Raw genomic sequence first — 27622 nt, 5'->3', positions numbered from 1 at the left:
TAGAAAGCATGCCCTGAACTCTGGAGGACCTGAGTTCAAATCCAGATTCAGACACTTAGTAGCTGTGTGACCCTGGGCAAGTCACTTAACCCTGCTTGCCTCAGTTTTCTCACAAGCTGGAGAAGGAAATGGCAAACCATTTTGCCAAGAAAACCCCGAATGGGTCATGAAGATTCACAAATGACTGAAAATAATTGAACACTACCACACATACAACTTTCAGAGCCTCTATGATATTAGCTTACCAGGATTTCTGATAAATGAAAATCACTATTGGCAGGTCTAGACGCATAGTTTTTCCAGTGTAGATCCCATAAGTCTCATCTGAGTTCTTGGTGGCATAGTTGATCCAAGGCTAGGCCTGAAGTCATGAAAGCCTATATTTAAACTTTGTCTTTTACACTACCCTCACTTTCCTCATCTATAAAATGAGGTAGTGCAATTAAATGACCTCTGTGGTCTCCTCCATCTCTACATCCATGATTCTGTGATGTGTTTGGGTGCCTTATCTATTCAAAAAATCTCACCCTCAAGCATTTATGCAATGTATTTTTTTTTCCATACTAAATTGGATGGCTTCTTGACACAAGAAGTGAATAATCACAGAAACCCAGACCTTCACCATTACGATCATCTAATTCTCAGAAGGGATCTTTGTGTGCAACTGACATTTCTTCCGTTCTCTAATCCCCATGATTCTCTTTGTGAGGCTTCCTCCAGAATATTTTAAATCTCATGTCCATGGACACAATTCATGCTGTGAACTCATATACAACTTTTTTAGGGGTTATAATACCCATGTGAATGTGGAGTTTAAGCCACCTGTATATTGCCCCAGTGCCAGCTTAGGACATGCCCCTGTTTGTGCTCTACTTGAAAAGCCTTCAAAATAAAAATCACCTCCACCCCCTGTTCAGTCACCAAATAGCACTTTAATGAGGAGCATTGAAATTAGGCAATCCAAATTATATATATATATAATATATTATATTTTCATTATATTTTATTATTTATTTGTATTTACATTATGTACACATATATTCGTATACATGTATACATACACACACATATACACACATATATTTTTCTTAAGGATTCTTTAGTAATTATAGATGCAATTCAGGAAATAAGGTCATACAAGCAAAATTAAAACAGAGTAAGATCTGCCACAAAAAAGATTTCCCTGAGGTCTATGTGAATTGTTCAGGAAAGAGGGAACAAAATCTACCTGTCTACTCTTGCAAAAATATAGAAAGGAACTTTAATATTATTCTTATCAGTAACTTTGCAACTCTCAAAACACAAATTCTATTTTCATAGCCCTAGTTTTTAATTAATTTTCATATGCTTCTTTAACCCAATAATTCCAAAATAAAGATAGGTAGGCATGCAGAATGACAGATACATGAATAATCAATTGATCAGCAAAGGGAAGAGAGACAGAGACGAAGAGACAAAGAGAGGCAGAGAGATATACAGATAGACAGACAGACAGACACACACAGATTCCCCATTTATCATTACAACATATCAGAATTTGCAGTTATTACCACAACCAAGAGTTTAACTGTGCCATTGAACAGCAGTCCTACTTTCTACAAGCATATGCTAAATTTCGTGGAGCTGATTTGAGATTTCTACTTACTGCTTGTCTGTACTATTAATAGCATATTTTTATAAAATTGCCTAAAATCATAGGAGCTGTAATCAAATGTAAGTGCACTAATAATCCTTGAAATAGTTGGAGCCAGTATGCTCAATTCCCATTATGTTTCAGCAGTAAGACACATTCCTCTCTCAATTTGCTGTTCTAACAGTTTGAAGTTAAAGTTTTAACCTGGTTGATTCTATTGCCAAAAATCATCGCAATATCTACAATATTAAGGGTCAAAGGGCAAAGCTCGAAATTATAGCCCGGTTTACTGTAGTCAAATGAGAAAAGAGTGATATGGACTATAAAATACAGAACTTATTATTTTATTAAAATGTGTTCTTTTCCAAGGAACATAAAAGAGAAGTGGAAAAATGGTATCACCTAACAGCTAATTAGTTTAAACTATGGAAGCCTATAAGCTTCATGTGATTATAACACATAATTTGATAATATTTAAAATCTGGAGAACTATTTGAGCCATTAGATGGAGGGTTGAGCATTACAACATACCAGTTATTTCAAGTACTATGTTATTCATGGTTGATGAGAAAAAGATTACATTTCCTTTAGCAGAGTACAGAAATAGTTTCCATTTTATAGATGTTAAGGTAAATAGCTTTTCAGTTTGTAGCATTTTATGACTGTTTCTAAGGTAATGCTGATTTTTTTTCAATGCAGAAAACAAATGTTCTTGTAGCTCCACTAAACTTGTTTTTTTTCTTGTCAAAGGTTATTCCTATTTTTACACTATACTGCTATGCCAGCAAATGTTTCTCACTTCATTATCATGCCCAGACCTTTATATTATCGCTTAATAGAGAATGAAAATATTTGCCCAGTTTGGGTTTGGGTGTTTCTGAATCAGAATGATCTTGGAAGATCAAACGTATTTTTTAAAGGACTTCTTGGTGAATAACAACATTTTTCTGAGCTATAGATGCATGTGCTTGGTAGATGAATTTATTTGATTTCTGTCAGTCACCTGGAGTTTGCTACAGTTCCTGTCCATTTGCTGCATGAGGGAAAAAGTTATTAAGCAAAGCCTCAGACATTTCTAACAGAGCAGGCCTCTATTGAAAAAAAAAATATGAGTGCCTAAAGTGCTTTTTTTAAAAATCCCAATTAGTTCTCTGAAATTCAGCTGAAAAAAAAAACTAGAATTTCTTCATATTTTGCTAAGTTTTAAAATGCATGGAAGAAACTTACTTATAAAGGCCTAAATAAGTCATTGTTTATATTTGTTTACTCTGCTGCTTCAGAATTCCGTTAAAAATGAATCCTCACATTTTTACTTTTCTGCAAACAGTGATGGGTTTGTTCCACCCCACTTTACTTGGGTTTCTTATTTCTCAATTGCTTTAAGGGCAAAACATACATGAATCACCGTTTTATTCAGGCTGATAGTATATGAAAGTTTAACCCTCAGAACTCCAGAGCTGTGTGTTTTGGCTTCATTCCAAACACACCATCAGATACACATAGGGCACACTTTGTCTGTTCAAATCATGAAAATGCAGGCATCGCAGATTATATACTACCTGTTTAAAAAAAATAAACTGGCCTATCTTTTACCTTCAGTTATGAGATTATAAATTTTTCCCATGGTTCGTTTAAAAATGAGTTATGCATGAATTGTGTCATAGAAATTAACTTTGGGATGTTTTTTGAATGTTTTCATTTGATGCCATTTCTCTTATTTTAGGGTGTTTTTTTTTAAAGGAAAACTAGCTGAGTTTTGATATTCAATTCAGCTACCTGCCAGTAGCCAATTCTGCCTTATTTGATCTTTAATTTGAGGGTGGAGATAACTGGAGAAAGACTTGTTTGTTCTTGAGGAAGTAAGGAAAGTTGTGTATCTTAAGCCCCAAGTTATTTGAAAGCCTCAAGAATTTGAAAATTAAAATGAAAACAGTGAGAAATAATTTTCAGATTAATACTTCACACTTTTCATAGATTTCTAAAAAAATCTTACATATATATGTATATATATAATGAATCTGATGCCCAAATAATTAACAAAATTCTGCTTTTTAAAAAATGACTGAATTCAGTTAAACAATAAGGTCTTTCCTTTCTATTTCTTGCCAGATAGCAGACTTTTTCTTTTTTAAAAAATGGGTTCTATTCTATTTTCTATTTTCTTACTCTCGCTGAAGAAATTGATAACCAGAAATTCAAGTATTCTTGAAATCTATCAAATTCTTTTTTTTTTCTTTTTTTTTCACCAGATAGCTGAGGTTGTGATTTACCCAGTATCACATGAAGTGTCACGAGTTTGAGGATGGATTTGAATTCAGGTCCTCCTGACTGCAGGGCTGGTACTCGATCCACTGTGCCACCTAGCTGCCTACAGCCTACTAAATTCTGATGGAATAAATGTCAGTTTCTGTATAAAAGAAGAAAACATAATCTTTTGATATCCCAAACAAATTTTACTCTAGAATATGAAATAGTAATAATGTATGTAGTATAGAGAGATTTTGAAATTTTATTAGAAGGTCTAAGGTCAAGTTTGTATGTTCTGGTATCCATATTATAAGGTTATTGCTATGTTATAATATTATACAATATTTCATGTCATAAAATGTATTTTTCTTCCTGATAATTTTTGAAGGGCAAATGACAAACTGCATTTCTACAAGTATTTTAAATTCTCTCATATGCAAATATAACATCAGACCATTATTATTAAAATTTTTATTTATGTCCTTATATATAGGTATAAATGTTATCTTCCACAAAATTCTACATTGATCTTCCATCATGATATGGAAGTGATCCTGGGATTTTGACGGCCAGTGGTGTATATGTTTAGTTGGGTTCTACTGTGCTAGAAAAGTTCTTACTATGGTCCCCAAAATAGACTGATTGTTCTCTGAGGACCAACATGGCTAACTACGGAGAAGCACTTCACCAATAGGCTGGCAACTAGTGACAGATATTTTTGGTCTATGAAGACTATGAACTAGGTAAACAAAGACATGTGTAGTCCCCTTTCTACTTCTGTAGTGATAGGGTGTAACGGTGGGAAGGATGACAGAGTAATACGAATAGTACATATTTTAATTTGACTATAGGTACTCCAAATTGAAGATCCTTGACAAGTAACCAACAAGTGGACATGTTATTGGAGAAGATGACCCATGTCAGTCTTTATATTCTTGCCATCAACAAAGGCAAAAGAAAGAAAGCAGGAACTGGAATGGGTTTTATCACATGATCCAACAAAGGCACCAAAAAACAGCCTATCATGAGACATTTGATTATCATTTATCATAGAGCTAATGAAAGTATTTGCAAAAAAAGAGTACCATGAAAAACTTTGTAGCTTATGCACTAACATCAATTTCTAAGGATAAAAGGTAAAGTAATTCTACAAAGAGCCTGATAACACTCTCCAAATTTAATTGACAGACATTATGATGCTTGATGATGTCCATAAAAAGGTGGGAAAAGGTTAGGATGAGGAGAAATATAATTTGTATAAGAAATGAGAGAGGTTAAAGACTTGTAGATTACACAGAAGCCTCATAGTTCTATATTGATAAATTTTTCTTTGAGAAAAATTTATCAGATACTGAATGTAGTAAGTACCAAATAACACCATAAAATATAAGAGAGTATATTTAATAGGCAAGAAAAGACTTGTTATTCATGTGAATCAACTTGTTAGAGTTAAAATGAAAATTAATCAAAACACATACAAGAAAAATGAGAAAAAGGTATCACATACAATTAAAGGTAGATAGATAGAGCAAAAATGTGGGGACAGAGAAGTAAAGTATGTATTCAAGAAATGGTGAGTAAGCAATTTAATGTGAGCAGAAGGTTTGGGGAGTTTAATAGTTGATTTTTAAAAACGGTAGAGTCAGAATGTGAAAAACTGTGAATGACAGGATAATGAATTTTGATTTTTCTTCTGTAGGATTTTAAAAAGAGTGCTATGATCAAAATTAGTATTTAATAACTAGTGGGCTGACCACAGAAACATAGCTGGAAGGGATCTTGGACTTTGTATAAGTTCATAATAACTATAGCTGCTTACAAATGGAATGGGTGGGCTCCCATTAGGTAGAGAATAGGGTGATTATCATTAGAGAAGTTAGAATAATACTTGGCAGTGGTATTTTAGAGTGATTCCTGCTCAGTACAGGTTGGATTAGATGATTTCTGGTTTTTCTTCAACTCAAACTCTATAAATTGGGCAAATTGACATATCTAAAAAAGAACTCCTTGTATTTCCTACAAAATCAATCACGAACTTCCCCATCACTTCCAAAAGTGCTATCATCCTTCCCCTCACAATGTTATCTTTAATTTTCACTGTGATCCCACATTTCCAATCAATTGCCAAATCTTGTTGCTTCTTCCTTCACAATTTTCTTTCATCTGATCCCCTTTTCTACATTCACACAATCACAACCCTAGCTCAGGCTATCTTCACTTGGATTATTATGTAGTGTGTACTCCCTAGCTCAATTTCTTAAGGTGGTTATATCTTCCTTTAGGGTTCCTGGGTATATTGAGGGGCTTGGAGTATTTTTTCTTTTTCTGTTTTTTGGTTTTGGGGGAAACGGGGATAAAATGACTTGTCCAGAGTCACATAGCCTGTAGGTGTCTGAGGTCAAATTTGAAAAGCAAAAGATAGTTATTGTTTTTATGGAGCTCACAGTGTAATGAGGGAGACAACATGTAAATAGTTATATACAATCATGTATGTAGGAAATAAAATAAAGATAATGCAAGAGCAGGAAGAAGTCCCTCTCCATACCTCTGCCATAAATATTTTTAAAATATGCCAGACTAAATTTTTATTGGGAAATCTAAGAAAAAAATCACAGTGGATCATTTTTCCAGTTCAGTTAAGCTTAGGGAGATAGCCAGAGCAGTCTGCTGGGTACAGGGTCTGACCAAGATTGTGTCATGTGCACAGCATTCCATTGCCTGGGAACTGAATGAGCTGAGACTGGGCACTAGACCAGGAAGTATCAGGACAAGAACAGATCTCATATCAATGACCTAGATCAGGGTGTAGGAAGATATACCATCAGGAAACTCTATCACCTGCTACCCAGTTCTGAATCACAGATCCAGGGAAGACCGAGGAGGGAACCTGCACCGATGGGTGGCATAAGGCAGTTGTTGGGTAGAGGTTCTGGGCCTTGATTGTTTACTGAGTGAGGAACAGGTTGAGAAATAGCTGTGGGCTCTGGTCCCAGTAGCAAGGATTCAGTTCTAACCACCAGACAAGCCTGAAGCCTGCAATGGAGTAATGAGGGAGGAAATCCTAGACCAAAGGGGATCCTGCAGTTAAGTTATTTTGAACCTACAGAACTTCCCAGTGGAATACTTGTGGTCCAGTCCAGAAGCAGTTTACCGAAACTTCCAAAAGGACAAATCTGATAGACACAAACCTAGGTTAGGAACTTACAGAGCTCAGTCCAAGAGGACCAGATTTTATCCCAAATGGCATTACTTTAGGAAAAGTCCTCTGTGTGAGCCCTGACATAAAGTCCAAAGTCAAAAAGTAGACTTGAAGAATGATCAACCAAAGAGTCCCATCTACCACAAAGAGCTATGATAGTTTAATAAGAAAATTTAATACATAAACCCAAAAGAAAAGAATGATTTCATTGTCCTTCATTTTTCATCAGCTGTTTTGCTTGGTTTCAATTCTACAAACATCATACTTTCTCCAGGAGAAGTTCATCAACTGAAATTTCATCATCCTGGAGATTGATTCAACTTTATTGTACAGTATCTCATCAACCACAGTTGCCTCTCTCCTCTGATTGGAGGGCTGGAAGGTAGAGAAACAAATTTCTCCCAAAGATATCCTTTTACAGAAGACTCAGAACCTAGTTTCTCATTAGCTCCTTTACTCGCGTTTGATTCCTCAAACATCATGCCCCTACACCAAGTATCTTCTTCTCCCCTTGGCTCAACTTTTTATCTTCCTTTTGTGTATTGTCTTCCTCCATCAGATTGTAAATTCCTTGGGGGCAGGGACTGTATTTTTCTAATTTGTGTTCCTGGAGCTTAACACAGTGCCTGGCACATGGTAGTCAAGTCTTGACTACTGACTCTAGAACATCTATAAGCAATGCCTCAAGAAAAAAAATGTATTTTAGGAACAAATCTACCTATGATTCCTGGTAAGATATAAAGCAAGAATGTCTTTTTAAAAAAGAGCTGAAAGAGTTTTTAAAAATGAGAGTATTAGAAAAAATATAAGAAAAGAAATGAAAGTTGTGGAAGATATGAAAAGGCAATGAAGAGCTTTGAATAAGGTACAAAAACTTATCTAAGAACATAGCTCCCTATAAATTAGAATTAACTGAAATGAACCTAATATTTCCTTGAGACACCAAGAAATATTTACAAGAAAGTCAAAAGATGAAGACAAAGAAGGAGGAGAGGAAGAAGAAGAGGAGGTGGAGGAAGAAAAAGAAGAGGAAGAAGAAGAAGGAGGAGGAAGAGAAGGAGAAAAAAGAGGTAAAGAAGAAGGAGGAGGGGAAGAAAGAAAAGATGGAGAAGGAGAAGAAGGAGGGGAAGGAGAATGGAGAAGGAGGAGGTTGAGAAGAAGTAGAAATAATAGAAGTAGTAGTAGTAGTAGTAGTAGTAGTAGTAATAGTAGTAGTGGTAGTAGTAGTAGTAGTAGCAGTAGTAGTAATAGTAGTAGTAGTAGTAGAAGTAGTGGTAGTAGTAGTAGTAGTAGTAGTAGTAGTAGTCGTAGTAGTAGCAATAGTAGTAGAAGACGAAGAAGAAGAAGGGAAAATGTGAGGTATCTTACAGCAAAAACAACTGACTTGGAAAATAGATCAATGAGAGATTATTTAAGAATTATTGGATTAGGGAGCCAAGATGGCAGAGAATGGGCAGCATTTCAGCTGGACTCTTTCAACATTCCCAAACAACCTTAAAATAATGCCTCAAATTGAATTGCAGTGTAGCAGAGCCAACAAAAGGTTGGGGTGAGACATTTTCACAGCCCAAGACAACTTAGGATATCAGCAGGTTTTATTACACCATGGTGGTAACTGGTGGCAACACTCATCTCTGCAGCACCAGCAACAATCCTTAGAGGAAGCTACAACAATGCTAGCAGCAGCTTTAGGAATTTTCAACCCACAGATGGTAAGGGAATTGGACAACTGGTTAGAAAGAGTTTAGAGAGAATCCTTTGCTTGCACTTGGAGTAGGGCACGGATGCATTGCCCAAACATAATTCTAGGTTGCAGTTCCAGAGTGAAGAAGACCACTAGCTCTTGCAACTGCAGGAGAATATGGACTTGAGAAACAGTCACAGGTCCAAAAGGGATGATAGCACTAGTGGCTACTGGGAACAGGGGCTCTAGTCACAGTTTAGGCCAAAGAAGAATGTTTTTGGTTATTTGCATAAGAGGCAGAGCCCCAGTTTCAGTTCTAAGGCAGAAAGGAATACTTTCACTTGTGGCTGCAGGAAAGCAGGGGACCTGATTACAATTCAGGGAGCAATTGCAGTTGCGACTGAAGGGGAACAAGGTCCCTTACTTAGTAAAGACTAGACCACAGGCCAAGAGAAAAACCACACCTTTCTTTGAATCATACCACCTTAGAAGCACCAAAAATGTACAAACCCTAAGAATTAGCTCTGAAAAGAGAAGCAAAAAAAATCTAAAGCTTGAGGCAGTGCCTCTTCCACCTTGAAGGCAAAGCCAAATTTTAACATAAAGTTAAAAATCAAGAAATAGGATTGAAAAATGAGAAAACAACAACAAAAAAGAACATGACCATAAAAAGCTACTTTGGTGACAGGGAAGATCAAGACACAAACTCAGAAGAAAATGATGCCCCAAAACAGCTATAAGCAAAGCCTCAAAGAAAAATATCAATTGAATACAAACCCAACAAGAATTCCCAGAAGATTTCAAAAAGGGTTTAAAAAATCCAATAAGAGAGGTTGAACAAAAGTTGGGGAAAGAAATGAAAGGCAATGCACAAAAAATCATGAAAAGAGAATTAAATGTTTGGTAGAAGAAGCACAAAAACATTGAGGAAAACAATACCTTATAAAACAGAATTGGCTAAATGGTAAAAGAGGCACAAAAATTCTTTGAAGAGAAAAACTTAAAAAGCAGAATAAAATAGGAACAAAAATTCGCTGAAGAAAATAACTTTAAAACTAGAATTTCATAAATGAAAAAAGCTCACCAAAGGAAAAGTTATTTTAAGAAATTAGAATTGGGCATATGAAAGTTAATTCCACAAGACATCAAGAAACAATAAAACAAAATTATAAAAATGATAAAAGAAAAAAATCTGAAATATCTCACTGGAAAGGAATCCTAGAAGCAGAAGACAAAATAGAAATGGAAAGAGTTCACCAATCATCTCTTGAAAGAGAGTCTAAAATGAAAACTTTCAGGAATATTATTTCCAAATTCCCAAGCTCCCAAGTCAAGGAGAAAATATTGCAAGTACCCAGAAATAAACCATTCAAATATCATGGAACCATAGTCAGAATAACACAAGATTTAGCAGCTTCCACATTAAAGAAGTGGAAGACTTGTAATATTATATCCGAGAAGGCAAAGGTGGTAGGATTAAAATCAAGAATTACCCCCACAGCAAATTTGAGTATGGTCCTTCTGAGGCAAAAAAGAACAGTTAAATTGGGAACTTTCAAGCATTCCTGAAGAAAAGACCAGAGCTGCATAGAAAATCTGACATTCAAGTATAAGATTCAAGAGAAGCATGAAAAGATACATATGAAAAAGAAATCATAAGAAACTCAATAGAGTTAAATAGTCTACATTCCTATATAGGAAGATGATACTTGTAACTTCTAAGAGCTTTATCATTATTAGAAAACATAGAAAGAGTATAGATAGATAGAGGACACAGGTGTGAGTTAACTATCATGAGATGTTATCCAAAAGAAAATAAATTGATGAAAAAACAGGATGCACCAGGAGGAGGAAGGGAGAGCAAGAAGGGGAAAATTATCTTACATAAAAAAGTATGCAAAGAAAAGCTTTTATAGTGGAGGGGAAAATGTGGGAGTGATGGGCAACACTTGAACCTTACTCATATCAAAGTTGACTCAAAGAGGGAATAACATACACACTTAGGTACAAAAATCTATCCAACCATACAGGGATGTAGGAGGGGAAGGTGATAAAGGAGGGAAATAATGCTGTTAGAAGGGAAGGTGGATTAAATGGGGAAGTGGTCAAAAACCAAATAGACTTTTGAGGAGGGACAAGGTAAAAAAGAGAGAGAAAGAGAGGGAAGGAGGGAGAGAGAGAAAGAGAGAGAGAGAGAGAGAGAGAGAGAGAGAGAGAGAGAGAGAGAGAGAGAGAGAGAGAGAGAGAGAGAGAGAGATGAGGAAAAATCAGGATGGAGGGGAAAATACACAGCTAGTAATATAACTAAGAATGTGATTGGGATGAATTCACCCATAAGATGGAAGTGGATAGTGGAGTTAATTAAAAACCAGAATCCAGCAACATGTTGCTTAGAAGAAACACACAGAGAAACACAGAGTTCAAATAAGGGGCTGGGGCAAAATCTATTTTGCTTCAGCTGTTGTAAAACAAAAACAAAAACAAACCAAAACAAGATTGGCAATCATGTTCTTCAACAAAGAAAAGATAAACACAGACCTAATTAAAAGAGATAATTGGGGAAGCTACATCTTACTAAAAGGTATCATAAACAATGAAGTAAAATAAAGTAATCAATACTAAGCACATACACACCAAGTGGAAAAATCCGGATTCTTAAAAGAAAAGTCAAATGAGTTAAAATAGTAAAACTATACTAGTAGGGGACATCAACATTCCCTTCTCAGAACTAAATAAATCTAACTATAAAATAAATGAGAAAGAAGTTAAAGAGATGAATAGAATCTTAGGAATGTCATATGATAGACCTCTGGAGAAAATTGAATGGGAATAAAAAAGGACTACAGCTTTTTCTCAGCTGTGCATGGTGTCTTCACAAAAAATTGGCCATGTTACTAGAGAATAAAAACCTCACAAACAAGTGCAGTAAAGCAGAAATATTAAATGCATGCTTCTCAGATCATACTGTAATGAAAATTACATTCTGTAAAGGGCTATGGAAATGTAGAATAAAAATTAATTAGAAACTAGGTAATCTAATACTAAAGAATGAATGGATAAAAGAACAAATCATAGAAACAATAGTTTCATTAAAGAGAATGACAATGAGAAAATGTCCTCTATTGGGGAAATCTATATATCTAAATGCTTACATCAAGAAAACAGAGAAAGAACAGATCCATGAATTGGGCATACAATTTTAAAATTAGAAAAAGAACAAAATGAAAATCCCAATTAAATAAAAAATTTGAAATCCTAAAAATCAGAAGAGAAATTAACAAAATTTAAAATAAGAAAACCATTGAACTCATAAATAACACCAAAATCTATGTTTATGAGAAAAAAGTCTAATAAAGTACATAAACTATTGATTAATTTGATTTTTAAACAAAAGAATGAAGAAAACTAAATTCCAGTATCAAAAATGATAAGATAAATACACCACCAATGAAGTCAAAATTAAAGCAATTATTAGGCATTCTTTTGCTAAAATATATGCTAATAAAACTGACAATTAAATGACTGTTTATAAAATTATGAAATGCTGAGATCAACAGAAGACGAAATAGAACACTTAAATAACCCTATCTTAGAAAAGGAAATTGAAGGAGCCAAAGCAATGAGATTCTTAAGAGAAAAATCCCTAGGACGGGATGAATTCAGAAATGAATTTTACTAAACATTTATGGAACATTGCTTCCAATGCTACATAAACTATTTGGGAAAAAACAGGCAAAGAAGGAGTCCTACCAAATTCCTTTTATGGCAGAAATATGGTGTTGATAACTAAAACAGGAAAAGCAAAAGCAGAAAGAAAGCTATAAATCAATTTCCCTAATTAATATTGATGTAAAATTTCCCCAAATAATAGTATTTTATTTTTTTCCAATTTCATATAGTTTTCAACTTTTACTTCTATAAGATTTTGAGATCCAAATTTTTCTCTCCTTCCCTCCCCAAGACGGTAAGCAATTTTATGTAGGGTATGCATGAACAATCATATTAAACATATTAATTTTGTGAAAGAATCAGAAGAGAAGGGGAAAGTCACGAGAAAGAAAAAGCAAACAAAAAACGAGAAAATAGTATGCTTTGATATGTAACCAGACTCCATATTTCTTTTTCTGGATATGGACAACATTTTCCATCATGAATCTTTAGGAATTGTCTTAGATAATTGCATTGCTCAGAAGAGCCAAGTCTATCGAAGTTGATCATCACAAATGTTTATGTTCTCCTGGCTGTGTTTGCTTTATTCAGTATCACTTCAATGTAAGTCTTTCCATGTTTTTCCAAAATCCACCTGCTTATCATTTCTTATGTAAAATAATTTTGCATTAAATTCATATACCACAACTTGTTCACCCATTCCTCAATTGATGGGCATCCCCTCGACATCCAATTCTTTGCCACCATAAAAAACCTGCCATAATTATTTTTGTACATGTGGGCCCTTTCCCCCTTTTTATGATCTCTTTAGGATACAGACCTGAAATTGGTATTGATAGATCAAATGATATGCCCGGATTTGTAGCCCTTTGGGCATAGTTCCACATTGCTTTCCAGAATGGTTGGATCAGTTCACAACTTCACCAAAAATGCAGTAGTGTTCCAATTTTCCCATACTATCTCCCATATTTATCATTTTCCTTTTTTTTCATATTAGCCATTCATATAGGTATGAGGTGGTACCTCAGAGTTGTTTTGATTTATATTTCTTTAATCAACAGTGAATTAGAGCATTTTTATAAGAGTATAGATAACTTTATTTTCTTCATTTCAAAACATTCTGTTCATATTCTTTGACCATTTATCAATTAAGGAATGACTTGTATTATTATAAATTTAACTCAGTTCCCTATCTATTTAAAATGAGACCTTCATCAGAAACATTGGTTGTAAAAATTGTTTCCCACCTTCCTACTTTTTTTTCCTAATCTTTGTTGCATTGGTTTCATTGGTGCAAACCCATTTCAATTTAATGTGATCAAGACTATCAATTTTATTTTTCATAGTATTCTCTATCTCTTGCTTGGTTATAAATTCTTCCCTTCTGCATAGATCTGACAGGTAAACTATTCTTTGCTTTCCTAATTTGCTTATGGTATCATTCTTTATGTCTAAATCATATATCCATTTTGACCTTATCATGGTATACAGTGTAAGATATTGGCCTATGCTTAGTTACTGTCATACTATTTTCCCATTTTCCCAGCAGTTTTTGTCAAATAGTGAGTTCTTACCCCAGAAGCTGGAATCTTTGGGTTTATCATTCAGCAGGTCACTAGAGTCATTGATTACTGTGTCTTATATACTGAAACTTTTCTACTGATCCACCACTCTATTTCTTAGCCCATGCTAAATAGTTTTGATGATTGCTGCTTTATAGCATAGTTTTAGGTCTAGTGCAACTAGGTCACTTTCTTTTGCATTTTTCTTTAATTCCCTTGATAGTCTTGACCTTTTGTTCTTCAGATGAATTTGGTTGTTAGTTTTCTAGCTCTATAAAATATTTTTTGGCAGTTTGGTATGGCAATCAATTATAAGTAAATAAATAAATAAATAAGTGAATTAGTTTAGGTGGAGTTGTCATTTTTATTATATTAGCTTGGCCTACCCATGAGCAACTGATATTTCTCCATTTATTTACATCTGACTTTTAGTTGTGTGAGAAGTGCTTTGTTACTGTGTTCATATAGTTTCTAAGTTTGTTTTGGCATGTAGACTCCCAAATATTTTATGTTGTCTACAGTTATTTTAAATGAAATTTCTCTCTCATTGCTGGGTTCGTAATATATAGAAATAGGGATTTTTTATATGGGTTTATTTTATATCTTGAAATTTTTCTAAAGTTGCTATTTATGTCAATTAGTTTTTTAATTGATTCTCTAGGATTCTCAAAGCATACCATCATATCATCTGCAAAGAGTGATACCTTTGTTTCCTCATTGCCTATTCTAATTGCTTCAATTTATTTTTCATCTTTTATTGCTAAAGCTAACATTTCTAGTACAATATTGAATAACAGTGGTGATAAAGGATATCCTTGTTTCACCTCTGATATTATTGGGAAAATTACTATAGCAAGTACGTATAATGCTTGGTGATGATTTTAGATTTATGCTACTTGTAATTTTTAAGGAAAACTCCTTTTATTCCTATGTGCTCAAGTATTTTTAATGGAAATGGGTGTTGTACTTTGTCAAAAGCTTTTTCTGCATTTGCTGAGATAATCAGTGATTTCTATTAGTTTGGTTATTGATATGGTCAATTATGTTGATGGTTTTCCTAATATTGAACCAGCCTTGCATTACTGATATAAATCCCACTTGATCATGGTGTTTTATCCTCATGACAAATTGCTCTAATCTCTTTGCTAATATTTTGTTTAAAATTTTTGAATCAATATTCATTATGGAAATTGCTCTACAATTTTCTTTATCTGCTTCAGCTCTATTTGTTTTAGGTACCAGTACTACATTTGGGTCATAAAAGGAATTTGGTAAGACTCCTTTATTTTTTTCAAATAATTTATATAGTATTGGGACTAGTTCTTTAAATGTTTGGTAGAATTCACTTGTGCATTCATCTGATTCTGAGGCTTTTTCTTAGGAAGTTCACCAATGGATTGTTCAATTCTTTTTTCCAAAACTAGATTGTTTAAGTATTTTGTTTCCTCTTCTGTTAATCTGGGCAATGCATATTTTTGTAAATATTCATCCATTTCACTTAGATTTTTATCAGATTTATTGGCATGCAGTTGGGCAAAATAGCTCCTAATTATTTTTATGATTTCCTCTTCATTGGTGGTGAATTCACCTTTTTCATTTTGATACTGATAATTTGTTTTTTTCTTTCTTTTTTAAAAATCAAATTAACAAAAAGTTTGTCCATTTTATTGTTTTTTCATAAAATCAACTCAGTTTTATTTATTACTTCAATAGTTTTCTTAATCTCAATTTTATTAGTTTTTCTTTGATTTTCAGAATTTCTAATTTGGTATTGAGTTAGGGATTTTAAATCTGTTCTTTTTTCTACCTTTTTTAAATTGCATGTCCATTGATCTCCTCTTTATTTTATTCATGTAAGTATTTAAAGATAAAAAATTTCCCTAAAAATTACTTTGGCTGCTTCCCATAAATTTGAGTATGTTGTCTTGTATTGTCATTCTCTTTGAAGAAATTGTTTCTGTGATTTGTTGTTTGACACATACTTGTTAGGATTAAATTATTAGATTATTAACTTTTATTCTATCTTGCCATGGCCCTTTACTCCATGTAATTGTTATTTCATCATAATCTGAAAAGGATGCACTTAATGTTTCTGCCTTTCTGTATTGGACTGTGAGATTTCAGTGCCCTAATATATGGTTAATTTTTATATAGTTGCCACATATTTCTGAGAAAAAGGTATGCTTTCTATCTCCACTCAGTTTTTTTCAGAGGCTTATTATATCTAATTTTTCTCAACTTCTATTTACCTCCTTAACTTCTCTTGTTTATTTTGTGGTTAGATTTATCTAGTTTTGAGAGGTGGAGATTGAGGTGCCCCATTTTCTATTTTTTCCTGTAACTCACCTCCTCTAAGAATCTGGATGCTATACCACTTGATGCATATACATTTAGGATTGATATTACTTCATTTTCAATGGTATCTTTTAGCAGGATGTAGTTTCCTTCCTTATCTTTTTTAATTAGTTCTAATTTTGCTTTTACTTTGTCTGAAATAAAGATTGCTACATCTGCTTTGCTGATGCATAATAGCTGAAGCATAATAAATTCTACTCCAGCCTTTTACCTTTACTCTGTTTGTATCTGTCTGATATAAATATGTTTCTTATAAACAACGTATTGTAGGATTATGGTTTTTAATCCACCCTGATTTCTGCTTCCATTTTATGGGAGAGTTCATCCCATTCCCAGTTATGATTACTGTGTCTTTTTCTGCATCCTATATTTCTCTATTTATTCTTTTCTTCTTTCAGTCTTTCTCTCCTCACCAGTGTTTTGCTTCTGACCACCACTTTCCTCAATCTACCCTCCCTTTTGTCATCACTTTTCCCTACTACTTCTACCATCCATTCTGCCCTGCCTTCTATCCACCCCATCCATTTTCTTTCCCCTTTCTCTTCCTTCTTCCCTATAAGGTAAGATTGATTTTTATACCCAACATGGTGTGTATGCTATTCATAATTTGAGTCACATCTGATGAGAGTGAGATTCAAACAATACTCACACTCCACTTCTCTCCCTCTACTGCATCAACTGTTTTGCACTTGTTCATACAATATAATTTACCCACTTCTGTCTCCTCCTTTCCTCTTCTACCAGTACAATCCATTTTCACTCCTTAATTAAATTTTTTATCATTATATCAAAATCAACTTACACTCACATGCTCTGTTTATATATAGCCATTCTAATTTTCACAATGAAGATCCAGTTCTCAGGAGTTATAAGTAGGAATGGAAACAATTTTATCTTATTGAATAACAGTTTTTCTTTCCTGTTTATCTTTTTATGCTTCTCTTGAGTCTTCTTTCCAAAGAATGAATTTTCTGTTTAACTCTGGTTTCATAATCAGGAATGATCAAAAGTCTTCTATTTCACTGAATATCCATCTTTTCCCCAGAAAGATTATGCTCAATTTTTCTGGGCAGTTGCTTCTTGGTTGTAATCTAAGCTCCTTTGCCTTTCAGAATATCATATTCCAAGCCCTCTAACCCTTTAAGGTAGAAGCTATTAAGTCCTGTGTAATTCTGACAGTGTCTCCACAATATTGAAATTGTTTCTTTCTGATTGGTTGAAGTATTTTCTCCTTGACCTGATAACTCTGGAATTTGGCTACAATATTCCTTGGAGTTTTCATTTTGGGATCTCTTTAACAAGATGATTGGTGTATTCTTTCAACAACTATTTTGCCCTTTGGTTCTAAGATATCAGGGAAGTTTTCCTTGATAATTTATTGAAATATGTTGTCCAGGCTCTTTTTTTGATCCCAGCTTTCAAGTAATGCTGTAATTCTTTAATTTTCTCTCCAGGATCTATTTTTCAAGTAAGTTGTTTTTCCAATGAGGTATTTTACATTTTTTATATTTTTTCATTCTTGTGATTTTGTTAGACTGATTCTTGATGTCTCCTTGAGTCATTAGCTTCCACTTGCCAATTCTAAGTTTTAAGGAATTATTTTATTCAGTTAGCTTTTGTACCTCCCTTTCCATTTGGTCAATATTTCTTTTTAAGGAGTTGTTTCCTTCAGTGGAAGTTTTTCCCATTTGGTCAATTGTATTTTTTAAGGAATTATTTTCTTTAAACAATTTTTGTCCTTTCTTTTGCCAGCTATTGACTCTCTCTTGCATACCTCTCATTTCTTTCCCCAGTTTTTCTTCTACCTCTCTTATTTGACTTTTAAAATAGGTTTTAGATGTAGCTATTTTGACAATGCTGTCCTCTTCTGAGTTTTTGTTTTGATCTTCCCTATCACCATAGTAATTTTCTATGGTCAAAGTTCTTTCTGCTTCCTACTCATTTTTTTGCTCATTTCTTGGCTTTTAAAGTTCAGTTCTTCTCTTGGGATATAAGGGGCACTGTCCTAAGTTTCTTGTGCTGGAGGCTTGGTCACCGGCTTTGTGTACTGGGGTCTTAGGTGCTGGTGGGTTGCTCACTGTGCTGGGGTGGGCTGGCTTGTTTGCATCTATTTTTGCCTGGTTTCTGGGACTGGCAACTTGGTGCTGTGGCTGGAGGCCTCACAACTGGCTTGCTATGCCACTGGTCCACTGAGCCAGGACCTCAGCCCTTGGTTTCTGATATGTGCAACATATCAGCTAAGATATGTTAAGATATATCAGTTAAGGTCATATCATATCATATGATATGATATCGTATCAGTTAAGATATGTTAAGCTAAAAGCCTCCCCTGGATTGCTTGGGCATCATCCTTGCCGGGCTGTGGTCCCCCTTTACCCAATTGAGACAGACCTTTTCTGACATCTTTCTAAGTCATCTTAAGCTGGAAAATTGTTTCATTCCCTGTTTTTGTATGTATGCTCTGTCCAGAATCAATTTAGAAACTTGATTTAACATTGTTTCTAAGGCAAACCAGGGATAGTTCAGTCATCCTGGCTTTTCTCCACCATCTTGTTCTACCTCTAAAGAAAATTTTTAAATAAAATACTTGCAAAGAGATTACAGAAATCTCTCACAAAGATCATATATTTTGATCAGGTGGAATTTATACTGGGAATCAGGACTGGTTCAATATTAGGAAAACTACCAGAGGAAGAATGGGTAAAATTATCACATATAAATGAGGTGCACAAATATAATTCTATTCATAAAGAAGGAGGGAATGAGAGAGTAGATAACACTTGAAACTCACCTTTCATCTGAACTGGTCAAATGTAGGAAGAATACACATATGCACGGATGGGTATAGAAATGCTTTTCACACCTCAGGGAAACAGGAGGAAAATGAGTTAAGGGAAGCGGTCAGAAAGAAGGAGATGAGATTAATGAAGGGATTAGTCAGAAGCAAACCTTAAAATGGGAAACAAAAAAGAAGGAAAAATATGAGAATATAATGCCTGGCATCCATAATTAATATTCATAATAGTGAATTCATATGGGATGAACTCTCACAAAATGGAAGAGGATAAGGGGATGAATTGCAAACCTGAATCCAACTTGAGTTTTTAAGAAAGAAATACACCTGAAGCAGAAAGATAACAGTCGAAATAATGGACTGGAGTAGAATCTGTCATTCTTTCACTGATGTAAAAAAAAAGGCAGGGGTAACAATTATGATCTCAGACACAAGCAAAGGAAAAATAGGCCTAATTAAAAGAGATAAAGAGGGAAATTACATTTTGCTAATAAAAAGGAAGGAAACAAGTGTTTGTTAAGAGTTTACTTAATAAATGGATGCCAGGCATTATGATAAATGCTTCACAACATTATCTCATTTGATCCTTACAAGAACCCTAGGAGGAAGGTACTATTATTATCCCCATTTATAGTTAAGGAAAGTGATGCAAACAGAGGTTAAGTGACTTGACAAGGTAATAAAGGTAGTAAACATCTGTGGTCAACTTTGAACTCAGGACTTCCTTACTCCACGCTCGGTGCTCTATTCATAGCACTACCTTACTTTCTTCCCTCTCCAAATTCAAACCATTTTGTGTTATATTTTTTCCCATGCCACAAAAAACACAAATATTGATCCACATATAAGGCATCTAGGTGGTACAGTGGACCGAGTGCTGTTCTGGAGTGTTGTATTGTTAATGTATTTTAAATGGAATTAATGTATTTTTAATGGAATAGGAAGATCTTTCCCATCCAATAATAGGCCCATGTGACCTATGGGTCACATGGAAGTCTGGGTTACATAGAACCTGTGGTGGGAGGAATTTGCTGAATGGGTGGAATAGGAAGAGGTTGAACTGGAGCAGAGCTGAGAGGAAGTTGATTAGAGTAGTTAGAGCTGGGAAGGACAGAGAAAGCAGGCAGGTGTCTGTGAGTGAGAAATTGGCAACTTGCTTAGAGGGACCTGTTTGTGGGATGACCTGATAATGTGGATAGATTTCTTGGTTACTATGATGGATTTCTTTGTTGCTAAGATGGATTTGGTATTCCGGTATTAGAATTCAGCTTTCTGGTGTTTGAATAAATGTTTTGTTTTTTTCTTCTGTATGGAGAGTCTATTATATTTTGGATTTGGATTCAGAACTGTGCTGGCATATTCATAGCCACCATAGGTGCTGTGACTATTACACTGGCACTGCAACTGTGAACAATCTGAGTTCAAATCTAGCGTTAGACACCTCCAAACTATGTTATCCTCTACAAGTAAATTGGCTTCTGTTTGCCCCAGCTTTCTTGTCTGTAAAATGATAGTAATAACAATAATAGCATTTATCTCTCTGGTTTGTTGTGAGGATCAAATGAGATAATAATGGTGAAGTGCTCAACACAGTGCCTGGCATGTAGTAAGTGCTATTTAAATGTTACCTATTATTTTTAGTAGTAGTATTACTAATACTACTACTTACAAGAAAATGTACGTTTATCTGTGGGAATATTGATTTAATTCTTTTCATTCGTTCAATGAATTTTCTCCTAAATCTTTAACTCTTTAGATTCTATCCATTAATAATATCTTTGTTCTTTATTTTTCCTCAGTCATAGTAGATTTGTTATTTTAAACAGTAGAGTTGTCTTGTTCTAAAATCATGAGAGAATTTATTTTATTGTTTGGTCTTTTCTTGATAATTGTGCTTATTTAACTTCCTTGTGTCTTTTGTTTAAATTGTTTTCACACTGAATGCACTACACATATTTAACTTATTTGGTAGGAATGACTCAACTACTAGTCCTTTTGTGAAGGTCAATACCTCTAAATTGATTATTTGGATCATATTTGGAGGGTATACTCTTTTGGAGGTACATCTCATTATAATTTTCTTTTTAGAATATCCTAGTCCATTTTTTCTTCCATTTTCTCATAGGTGAATTTTTAAAATTTACTTACCCTCGTAGCTGAAAGCCTTTCTCCTGGTTACTTGCAAAGGTTGTTATTTGACTTGAAATCCTAAAATTTTAGCACTACATGACTTGGAATTTCAAATTCATATTATTTTTTTGTAATGCGTACTGTATATTTCTTTTTAAAGTAGTGTGGATTCTGTCAATCAGCCCTTTGTCATATGTTTGAAAAAATTCTGGAATTAACGTATGTGTGTCTCTGTCTGTATTATGCATTGTTTCTATAGTATAGAACTCAGGCTTTAACATTTTTTTAATTAAGGAGATAACTATGATCCTCATGTTATCTCTAAACATCCTGTTTTCAGTCAGTTCTGAGACTTGTGTAGAATTAATGAGCTATTTCAAAGTTGTTTTTTGCTCCTGATCTGACAAATTTTATTCTACTTTTTTAAAAATCTCAAATTTGTTTTATTTTATTGATTACTACTTTGGAGAGATTTTCACATACATTCTAATGATCTATTCTGTGGTTTTATTGACTTTTTCTTTGAGAACTCTGATTTCTTAACTAGTTTGAATCTTTATTTCTTCATTTAAAAACTATGTTTCTGACTAATATGGAAATCTATTTTGAATAACTATACATGTATAACCTATATCAAATTGCTTGCTTTCTCAATGAGGGGAATGGAGAGGAAGTAATAGAATTTGGAACTCAAAATTTTTAAAATTAATGCTGAAAATTATTTTTACATGTAATTAGAGGAAATAAAATACTAAAATAATTTGTGTTTCTCTTTTGATCCATTTTGGAGTTTCTTGTTATTATTCCATAATCCTTGTGAAAATCCAAAGTTTTCTCTTTTTTTGGTTTACTTTCCCTGAAAGTACAGTGTTTATTGATTGTGTTGTAATTTTTTTTAAAATTCTTGCTCAATCTCCTTCCAGTCTTTAAGAAACTTACTGTTTAACTATCTGCTCAGGAATTGAATTTGAAGCTAGACTTTGTTTCTTGTCCTTTTTATGAAATTCTTGGACATTTAAATATCTCAGGCATCCTTCATTATTTGGAAAGTTTTCCTTATACTTTTGGGAAGTACACATTTGTCCTGGTCAGTAATCCTGGTAAGCCACAGCTTCTTTGAAGGATATGGGGTTCTATTTTGGTACCTGCATTTTTTGAACTCCAATGAGAGAAAAGTGAACAGATAGCTCTCTTGCTCCCTTTCCCTTTGTCATCAAAGTGCTGACCATTCTAAAAAAAGATTTATATTGCCATTTCTTCCCCCCATTCACAGGTGTGGGTGAAAAGGATCAATGTTCTCCACTTCTAATAAGGTTTGTTGGGTTCAGACTAAGTCTCTGAAATGAGCAGGCCAGGAAGAAGCCTACTGTAACTAAAGTATAAAACATAAATCTATTGGTTTGTTTTCCAATGGTTGTACCTAGTATGCAAGACATGCTAAGGAAAGTGCAAGGGATTGAGAACTTTAGGTAGTTTTGGCTGTATTTATGAAAGTTTTTCCTTATGTAAAGAGATTTGAATGTTTCTTTCATTGCATTATTTTTAACCACTATATTTTTCTTTTTCTTTCTTTCTTCCTTTCTTCCTTTCTTTCTTTCTTTCTTTCTTTCTTTCTTTCTTTCTTTCTTTCTTTCTTTCTTTCTTTCTTTCTTTCTTTCTTTCTTTCTTCCTTCCTTCCTTCCTTCCTTCCTTCCTTCCTTCCTTCCTTCCTTCCTTCCTTCCTTCCTTCCTTCCTTCCTTTCTTCTTCCCCCTTCTTTCTCTCTCTCTCTTTCTTTCTTCCTTTTTTCTTTCTTTCTTTCTTGAGGTTGGTAAGAATAAGCAAGCTATTGCTAAAAAACAACTGTTTTGACATGTTGGCAATCCCTCTCTTCTCTACCAATTTATAGGAAAACAGAACATTCCTCCTCAAATTTCCTTAAGTATTATGTTACATAATGAGAACTATAGTGGCACAATGAATAGCAAACCAATTTCAGAATAAGAAAGGTCTAGAGTCATCTTGTCTATGACACAGCCTGCCTATGAATCAAAGATAGATTAATTTATAGTTAAAAGTTATAAGGACTATAAAATAATGTATCTAGTGGCAAGAGTTTACCTCTTTATCAAGTCTGTATAAGACATGATTTTCTTGAACAGTGTTTACTTTTTTATGGCAGAGTTACTGGTCTTTCTTGGAGAGAATGAGTCTAAATTTACATTTGTTTCCATCAAGTCCATTTAAAGGACTTTTGGAGACTCTAATGTATGTTCTAACATTAGCAGTGTATAGAAGAATTATAATTTCTTCTTTTCCTCTAATGTTCTTTCACATATACATTATTTTCTTAAACTTCAATACTTGACATCTTCTAAACATTTTCTTCTTATCTTCTCCAGTTAACTTAGTTATTAAGTCTTTTAAAATAATATATTTTAATTTATTTTATGAAATACATCCCAATTACATGTAGAAAATTTGATATTTTTTTACATTTTGGCTTCCAAATTCTCTCCTTTCCTGGCCTTTTCAACCATTTCAGAAGGCAAGCAATATGATATTGATTAGTCATCTGAAATAATGTAAAATATATTTTTATATTAGCCATGTTACAGAAGAAAACACACAAACACTGAAACAAGAAAAATAAAGTAAAAAAAGCATGCTTCAGTCTGTACTCAGAGTTCAACAGTTCTTTCTGGAGGTATAGAGAATTTTTTATCAGGATTTCTTTGGAATTCTCTTGGATCATTGTCTTGATCAGATCATAAGCCTTTCTTAGCTGATCTTCACTACAATATTTCTCTTACACTGTACATTGTTCTCCTGGTTCTGCTCACTTTAATTTGTATCAGTTCATATAAATCTTCCCTAGTTTTTCTGAAATCATACTGCTCATAATTTCTTAAAACACAATGGTATTTTATTACAATCATATGCCACAACTTGTCCAGTCATTCCCCAGTTAATTGACATTTCAATTTCTACTTCTTTGTCACCACAAAAAGAGCTACTATAAATATTTTTGTACGTATAGATCCTCCCCCTGTCCTTTAAAAAATCTCTTTGGGATATAGGTCCAGCAGTGGTATTGTTGGGTCATTGTAGATATTATGCATACCCTTTGACCCAGCAATATCACTACTAGTTCTATATCCCAATGAGATCATTAAAAATGGAAAAAGATCTATGTGTACAAAAATATCTGTAGCAGCCCTTTCTGTGATGACTAAGGATTAGAAATCAAGGGGATACCTATCAACTGGGGAATGACTGAAAAAGTTGTGGTATATAAATGTGATGGAATACTATAGTGCTATAAGAAACAATGAGCAGGGGCATTTTAGAAAAAAAAAACATGGGAAGACTTACACGAACTGATGCTGAGTGAAGCAAGCAGAACCAGGCAAACACTTTTTACATAGCAACAGCAGCATTGTGTGATGATCAACTATGATTGACTTAAGTCTTCTCATCAATACAATGATCGAAGATAGTGTAAAAAGACTTATGATGGAAAATGCTATCCATATCCAGAGAAAGAACTATGGAGTCTGAATGTAGATTGAAGCATACTATTTCCACTTTTTTTGTGGCTTTTCCCTTTTGTTCTGTTTCTTCTTTCACAACATGACTAATGTGGAAATGTGTTTTCGTGATTGAATACATATATATATATAAAAACCTATATCACATTGCTTACTGTGCTGGGGAGGAGGGATACAAGGGGGAGGAGAAAAATTTGAGACACAAAATCCTTTAAAAATGAATGTTGAAAACTACCTTTCATAATTAGAAAAATAAAATACTGCTTACAAACAACAAAAGGGTATGTACAGTGTTATAGCCCTTTGGATATAGATCCAAATTGTTCTCCAGAATGGATTGACTTATTTATCACTGTGCCAACAGTGAATTTTTGTCCCACTGTTTTATATCCCCTCCAGCATTTGTCATTTTCCTCTTCTGTCATGTTACCTAATCAGATAGATGTGAGGAGGTACCTCAGAGTGGTTTTGATTTGCATTTCTTTAATCAATAGTGATTTAGAGCTTTTTAAAAACTATGACAATAGTTTTGATTTCTTCTTCCAAAAACTGCATGTTCATGTCTTTTGATCATTTATCAGATGGGAGATGCTTCATATATTTATGAATTTGACTCAGTTCTCTATATATTTGAGAAATGAGAATTTTTTATCAGAGAAATTTGCTATACAGATTTCCCCCTAGTTTCCAGTTTTTCTTCTTATTTTGGCCACATTGGTTTTATTTGCACAGTCTTCTTCATTTCATATAATCAACATTATCAATTTTACTTCTCATGAGCCTCTCTCTCTTGCTTGATAGTAAATTCTTTTGTTCTGCACAAATGTGACAGGTACATTTTTCCATGCTCTCTAATTTACTTCTCTATCACTCTTTATGTCTAAATCATTTATCCATTTTATCCTTACCTTGCTATAATGTGTGAGATGTTCTATCCCTAGTTTCTTTCAAAGTGCTTTCCAATTTTCCCAGCGACTTTTGTCATATGATGAGTTCTTATCCCCCAAAACTTGACTGTTTGGGTTTATCAAATACTAAATTACTATGATCATTTTACTACTGTGTATTGTGTACATCATTTATTCCATTGGTCCTCCACTCTTGTTTCTTAGTCAGTACTAGATAGTTTTGATGATTACCATTTTGGAATATAATTTGAAATCAGGTACTTATAGGCTGCCTTTCTTCACTTTTTCTTTCATTAATTACATTGATATTTTTCAATTTTCATTCTTCCAGATGAATTTTGTTACGTTTTTTTTCTATCCATATAGAATTATTTTTTCAGAGTTCAGTTGCTACAGCACTCAATAGGTCAATTATCTTAGGTAGACCACGGGCAAATAACTTAGCCCTGATTGCCTCAGTTTCCTCATCTGTGAAATGACCTGGAGAAGGAAATGACACTCCAGTATCTTTGCAAGAAAACTCCAAATGGGGTCACAAAGAGTCAGATATGATTGAAACAACTGAACAACAACAACATTTTAAGAAAAGTGCCGTTGATTTCTATGCCTTCTAGTGTTTTTTAATAGGAATGGGTGTTCTACTTTGTTAACGACTTTTTCTTCATTTATTGATATAATACTATGATTTTTAAGTTCTTGTTATTTTTGTTAATTGTATAGGCTATCACACTTATAGTTTTCTTAGTACTGACCCAGCCCTACATTATTGGTATAAATCATACCTAGTCATAGTTTATAAGCTTTTCATATATTGCTGTAATTTATTTTTAGTACTTTATATCATTTAATATTTCTGCTTTTCTGCATATGATTGTGAGGTTTTGATGCCCTAATGCATGGTTAAGTTTTGTGAAAGCACCATATACAGCTGAGAAAAAGGTGTACTTGTTCCCATTAAATTTTCTCCAGAGATCTATCTAAAAGTCTATGAAGTTCCTTACATTCATTCTTCTTTATTTTATAGTTAGATTTATTTAGCTATGAGAAAGTAAAGTTGAGATTCCCATTATTATAGCTTTACTATTTTGTCCTATAATTAATTTAAATGTCCTATTAACAATTTGGATGCTATGTCATTTGGGGCACATATGTTTAGTATTGACATTACTTGTTTATGGTCCTTCTTTTTCAGCAAGATGTATTTTCCTTGCTTATTTTTTAAAATTAGGTCTATTTTTGCTTTTGTTTTGTTTGAGATCTTGATTGATACTCCTGCTTTTTTTACTTAATTTGAAACATAATAGATTCCCCTCTAGTCTGTTATTTTAATTTCATATGTGTCTCTCTGTTTTAAGTATGTTTCTTGTAAACGGCATGTTGGATTTTGCTTTCTCATTCATTCTGCCATCAGCTTCTGTTTTATAGGTGAGTTAATTTCATTCATATTTACAGTTATGATTGCTACCGGTGCATTTCCCTCCATTTTTTTCTTATCCTTAACTTTTTAATTCTGTCCCTCTTCAAAAGACTGTTTTTCTTCTGATCACTGCTTTCCTTTATGTACCCCACCTTTTATCACCCCCACCCCTCAACTCTATCTAATTCCCTTCTCCTACTTTTCTTTTGGGTGAGATACACTTCTATATATTTCTATACCCCATTGAGTGTGTTTGTGTGTGTATGTGTGTGTATTTTATTCTACCTTTGAACAAATTAAGATGACAGTGATATTCTAGCATTTTGAACTCCTCCCTCTGCCCTGTATCATTTTGTCCTCTACTTAAAAGCTCTTCCTTGTGTATCTCTTTTATGTGAGATATTTTTACTCATTCTTCCTTTGCTTCCTACCTTCTCCCAGAGCATCCCTCTTTCTTGCGTATCCAGTTTTTACTTCATCCCAACATAATTGGCT

The 27622-nt window shown here is 33.8% G+C and overlaps 1 long non-coding RNA gene across 1 annotated transcript in view; it reads left to right on the top strand.

The window, feature by feature from the left end:
• The window catches only part of LOC140533619 (uncharacterized), a 144547-nt gene extending 140199 nt beyond the window's left edge, over positions 1–4348 (top strand). Inside the window, exon 4 of the long non-coding RNA XR_011977008.1 lies at positions 3883–4348. This is a non-coding gene — a long non-coding RNA (uncharacterized lncRNA). The remainder of the gene's footprint in view (positions 1–3882) is intronic.
• The last annotated feature ends 23274 nt before the right edge of the window (positions 4349–27622 follow it).

This window comes from Notamacropus eugenii, chromosome 3 (assembly GCF_028372415.1).
Source record: "Notamacropus eugenii isolate mMacEug1 chromosome 3, mMacEug1.pri_v2, whole genome shotgun sequence".
Classification (NCBI taxonomy): Eukaryota; Metazoa; Chordata; class Mammalia; order Diprotodontia; family Macropodidae; genus Notamacropus; species Notamacropus eugenii.
The sequence above is the reverse complement of the archived record's forward strand: the minus strand, read 5'-3'. Positions and strand labels throughout refer to the sequence as shown.